Source organism: Onychomys torridus, unplaced genomic scaffold (genome assembly GCF_903995425.1).
Source record: "Onychomys torridus unplaced genomic scaffold, mOncTor1.1, whole genome shotgun sequence".
Lineage (NCBI taxonomy): Eukaryota > Metazoa > Chordata > Mammalia > Rodentia > Cricetidae > Onychomys > Onychomys torridus.
Genome location: NW_023412116.1, coordinates 12,759 through 18,053, shown reverse-complemented (window position 1 = coordinate 18,053; position 5,295 = coordinate 12,759). Strand labels below are relative to the sequence as shown.

Genomic DNA, 5,295 nt, shown 5'->3' with positions numbered 1-5,295 from the left:
CTTCCAAGGGCCTGCCTGCTTGAGTTTCTGGCCAGGTTTTCCTTCTAACAGAATGTGGGCAAGATGCGTAAGCTAAATAGACCCTTTCCTCCCAAGCTGCTTTTGGTCATAGTATTTTAACACAGTGGCAGAATCCAAACTCAAACACATGTCAGAAGGCTCTTAAGTCCCGTGTCTCATGCAGTTGCATTCCCCCTTACTTTCCTTATTCTTCAGAAAAGAGAATCATGCATTTCTCTGAACTGGCCGCTAGCTTCCCTTCAGGATGGTATTGTCTATGATATTGTTATTTTCTCTCACTTTTAACAGAAGGAGGAGGTCCAAGGAGACAGGACAGCATAGTAGGACAGGTCTAATGAAAGCAATATTCTACTATCTTAAAAGACTTTCCTGTGATTGTTTGCTCTTAAAATTAAAATGAATAAGAAAATAGAACAAAACAGCCAGTTATTCCATAAATCAAGGGGTGCTTGACGGCTTCCTTCGATAGCTCAGTTGGTAGAGCGGAGGACTGTAGGTGACTGTTGGTATCCTTAGGTCGCTGGTTCGAATCCGGCTCGAAGGAGGACTGTTTTGATGACATTTAGACTCAATTATCAAAGATAATATAAAATTATGGAATTCATGTATAGCTTAAATTTATAATGATCACTCTGTAGCCCAGGCTGGCCTCTAACTTAGAGATCTGCCTGCCTCTGCCTCCCGAGTGCTGAGATTAAAGGCGTGTGCCACCGCCTGGCCACACAAAATGTTATCTTTTATAGATAAAACATACCAGAAAGATTTTCATTACATGTCATAATTTATAATATCCAAACCTTTCGTAATTCATATATTCAATAAAAATACCCCTGGATGGCTTCTTGCTTTTCCCAACGGTTCTCATGTTTCTGTCTTAGGCTCAGGAAGCTGAAGAGCATCATAGGTGCTTGTTAGTCAGGCATAACAGCATACTTGAAAATGGGATGCTTAAATTTACTGTTTGAGGTGGATTGTATGTGTAATGTTTCATTTTTTTGCTCCACTACAATTGTGCAAAATATCATGTTCCACTCCTTTTCTAGGCCACGTTAAAGGCCTTTCATGCACCTAGTTTTCCTTGTTCAAAAAGGAGAAAGAATCACGCGTTTCTCTGGTGAAATGGGCAATAGTTGTGCTTCAGGGTGTGATTGACTGTCTATGGTATCATTGTCATTCTCTCTCTTTTATAGAAGGAGGAGCTAAAGAGACGGGTGAGCACGCGCAGGGAAAGTGCGACAAAGGGGGTGGACTGGTCCTGTCTGTGAGGACTCAGTGGCAGGATTCAGAACAATTTTGGAAATCTATGTGAAACACTTACACATTTAAAAGCACACATCTCAAACATGTTCTATAACACCTGTTGTGTGATCACCTAGCTAAATTACTTTTAGGAATAATCCTAGTAACTTAAAAACCACTTCCTTACAATCTATTTTAAAATGAATCAGTTGAACTACAACAAATCCACCAGCTAGTTTATTTAAACCTTAAAGAGAAGGTCAGTATCTTCCTTCGATAGCTCAGTTGGTAGAGCGGAGGACTGTAGGTCGGCATAGTAATCCTTAGGTCGCTGGTTCGAATCCGGCTCGAAGGAATGATCTTTTGAAGGGGTCCCAACCAGCGTTGGATTCACAATGTCATGTGTATGTATACAATTATAGAAGTTGGGGTGATGTAAATTCAGACAGGATGAGGAGTGCTGACAATGCCTTGAACCGTGACTTTGCAAGTTCATTCATTGGCGAGTCAACGGTTCTTCACGATCCTTTACTAGATTCATATTCTTTAAAAATTAAAATTTAAAAGGGTCTCTTGTAGCCCAGTATGGTCTGGAACTTATCTTCCTTTCTCCACCCCCAAGAGCTGAGGATCACAGTTGCCACCACTCCCAGTTGACTTGACACTTAATGTATGTAAGTATTTCATTAACAGTAATTCCAAGCACACGCAGTGTAGAGAAATAGCATCCAGTGTTGCCATTTAGACACCGCAGGAGACACTGTGGCATCTCCCTCACAGGCGCCCTCCTCCGGCACATGTGAGTTTTGGAGTAACTATGAGGTGTTCTCAAGCGTCACCATTGGGGGTGAGGTAGTCAGTTAAAAAGGAAAAGCAGGAGTCTGTTCTCCCTACACCCGAAAAGGAGCAGCGGTAACCAGCAGAATGTTCTCGTCAATGAAAGCACCAAAACAAACTCGCGAGAAGCCTAGGATTAATTAGTGGGCTTTCAGATGCACCCGAGCTTTACAAATAACGCCGACAGTTGTCCTAGAATTTTCGAAGCGGTGGAGGATAAGAAATTATGCCCAGTGAGGGAAAACTTAAATCCTTAGGGTGGTCCTGGACTCCGTCCGCAAAGCAGGAGGGACGCTTAGCTCACGAGTTCTAGCAGCATCGCTGGAGCCTCCCCGGCTGGCCTTAGGGAGCCCCAGGCACAGCAGCGGCCACTGCGCTGGCCGAGGTCCCACCCCGGCCACTCAGAGCGCGGGCGACCCGCAGGTGGAGGCCGCGCCCCTGGCGGCCGTGCCGGGCAGCGCGGGGGTACCCTTCGCTCGTCACCTGATAGAGATAGGTTCGAGCACAACCGTCGTCAAAGAAACGCCTTTAGATAACCAATACATTGAAAGGTTGAAATACTCACGAAGTTAAACTTAGAATCGCTAGAGGCGCATTTAAAAGCACAGACCCGATTAAAATTCCAAAATTACATGTGGCAAATTTGTAAGCTGCTTCAAAACTTTAATTTGAAAATGTTTACAAACTCAGTTGAAACTTCAAATGACTAACACTTTCAAAGCTCTGACTGAAATTTACAAGCGAACTTCATAAAGCTTTCAAAAGGTGAGTTAATCCCCCTCCGGCCTCATTCGCACCACCGTCCTGGAATAAAATACTGTTGTGGTCTACAACACGAACTCTCCCAACAAGGTCTGTAAAAACCCCGTGAGAGGCACCAGGACACGCATTTGGTGTAGGCGGGCGAAAATATTCATATATCCTTTTTTTTTTTTTTTTTAGAAAATTAAAACTAATTCCTCGGGAGTTTGCCTCAGGCCAGGGTTGCGCCCAGCGGAGACATTTTACAGGAACCCACTTCCTGTGGCTTGGCCCCGCCCCGCCCGCCTCTCCCCGCCCCGCCCCGTGCCGGGAATCTAGCTCTGAACGTTCCATTTGTCCATTTGGGTTTGCCTGGTCGGCTCCGCTCCCCCGCAATGACAACGCCATCTTTTTATTGGTCTTCACGGGATTGTCCCAACCCCACGCCACAGAACAGCGCACGGGATCTACGTCATAGACCACCTTGGTTTCCCACCCCCCGCCCCGATCTCAGATCCGCACGTAGGATATGCGTCATCGGGTGGCGACAGATTTACGGCTCCTGTGTGTCTCATATCCGTCGTCATGAAAGCCGCGGAGTTGGTGGAGCACCAGCACCAGGCGCCGATGGAGGGAGAGTCGCAGGAAGAGGCAGAGCTGAATGCAGAGGCGGCGGGAGGAGCCGGAGGAGCCCCGAGGAAGAGGCTTGCAACAGCAGCAAGAAGAAGAAGAAGGTTGTGCCGGGTATTGTGTACCTGGGACACGTCCCGCCGCGATTCCGGCCTTTGCACGTACGCAACCTGCTCAGCGCCTACGGTGAAGTGGGACGCGTTTTCTTCCCAGGCCGAGGGTAAGCCCTGCGTCGAAATGAGAGGGTGGCGATGCAGGCAGGTGGGCACGACTTATTGTCTTGGCTGTACACGGATGAGACGTGGGGTGCTGGCTTTTGGAAGGCTCAGGCTCCCTACTAGCTGTTAAATCTGTAGCATTCATGTCTCTTAGAAGGCTGGGGCGGGGGAAGGAAAATGGAGAAGGTGGGCGGATAGAGTGCGGTAATAAGGCCTGAAAGATACCCCTGATTTTCAAATAATCCCTGAAACAGTGTATGGTTAGCCTCCTTCAGTCTCTTCCATCTCTTGACACGCAGTCTGGAAATGGAGGTGGGAGTCGGTGCGGCTCTTGTTTGTTCAGGGAGTTGTCATTTGAAGAGAGGAGTGAGTTAAAGAAAGGAGAGTCTGCACCTTACACATAGTCCTTTTCCATGAATAACTGAGCTAACAACCCGAGCTGGCAGGTTTGGACTTCTGGCCAAACGGAAGGTGTGTCTCAGTGGATGCTTGACCAGGATGTTCGTTGTGTTTGGGCCCACAGACCGCTTTGTGAGACGCAAAAAGAAGGCAGCAGCGGCCGCGGGAGGAAAAAAAGCAGCTAAATACAGCAAGGACTATACAGAAGGCTGGGTGGAATTCCGTGACAAGCGCATAGCCAAGCGAGTGGCAGCCAGTCTGCATAACACGCCCATGGGTGCCCGCAGGCGCAGTCCCTTCCGTTATGACCTGTGGAACCTCAAGGTGAGGTCTAGGTTTCTCTGCCACGCTTTCATTATTCCCTCCAGCCCTAGCCCAGGCACCCTGTCCCTCTTGCTAGTTCTAACGAGCTCCCAGTTTCTTCTCCCATCCTGGGCTTCCCCGCCCTGACCGTTTCTTGTTTTCCTGTCCACAGTATTTGCATCGTTTTACTTGGTCCCATCTCAGCGAACACCTTGCCTTTGAGCGCCAGGTACGCAGGCAGCGCCTGAGAGCAGAGGTCGGCCCAAGCAAAGCGAGAGACTGACTTCTATCTTCAAAGTGTAGAACGGGGAAAACGCTTCCTTGCACCTGATGGAGATGCTGCTCGCCCGAATAGCTCCTGGACCTTTGCTCAGCGTCCCACTGAGCAGGAGCTAAGAGCCCGGAAGGCAGCACGGGCCAGGAGGGCGGGAACGAGCTCGGCTGGCGAATGCCCAGGACCAGGCCCGATCCAACAGGGGGCTCCTCGCCAGGATCTTTGGAGCCCCTCCACCTGCTGAGAGCAAGGAAGAGCTGTAGCCAGTAAGGGACTGCTGATGGAACTTGTACCTGCCCAGCCCTGCCCGCTTCTGGTCTGCCTCCCGCAGGCCATAACGAGTGCCCAGGCGGATGGTCTCTCTATTCTGTAGACCAAGAGTCTGGCAAAAGGCTTTTTTTTTTTTTTTTTTTTTTTTTTTTGGTGGTGGCCTCTTTTACCCACTCTGACCAGATCCTGTAAGTGCCCAGCTGAGAACTGACTCTTGCTATCCAGGATGATTACTACTGGAGGTACCTGGTGGATTTTGTTTAACTTCTGGTTCCTGCCTCTTTCTCTGGGCTCCTAACAATTTCTGTCGAAGAGTGGATTTGCCTTCCACTAGAGTAGTAATGACAATGTGGTCTGTGGTGT

At 48.6% G+C, this 5,295-nt stretch overlaps 2 non-coding genes and 1 pseudogene across 2 annotated transcripts; all 3 read left to right on the top strand.

Annotated features, from left to right (window-relative positions):
* Window positions 1-480: 480 nt before the first annotated feature.
* On the top strand, window positions 481-565 carry Trnay-gua. Its single transcript is given in 2 exon segments — window positions 481-517; window positions 530-565. It is a non-coding gene; the product is annotated as a tRNA-Tyr (tRNA).
* Window positions 566-1,530: 965 nt separating this feature from the next.
* Window positions 1,531-1,615, top strand: Trnay-gua. Its single transcript is given in 2 exon segments — window positions 1,531-1,567; window positions 1,580-1,615. It is a non-coding gene; the product is annotated as a tRNA-Tyr (tRNA).
* Window positions 1,616-3,379: 1,764 nt separating this feature from the next.
* LOC118575505 lies at window positions 3,380-4,954 on the top strand (annotated as a pseudogene).
* The last annotated feature ends 341 nt before the right edge of the window (window positions 4,955-5,295 follow it).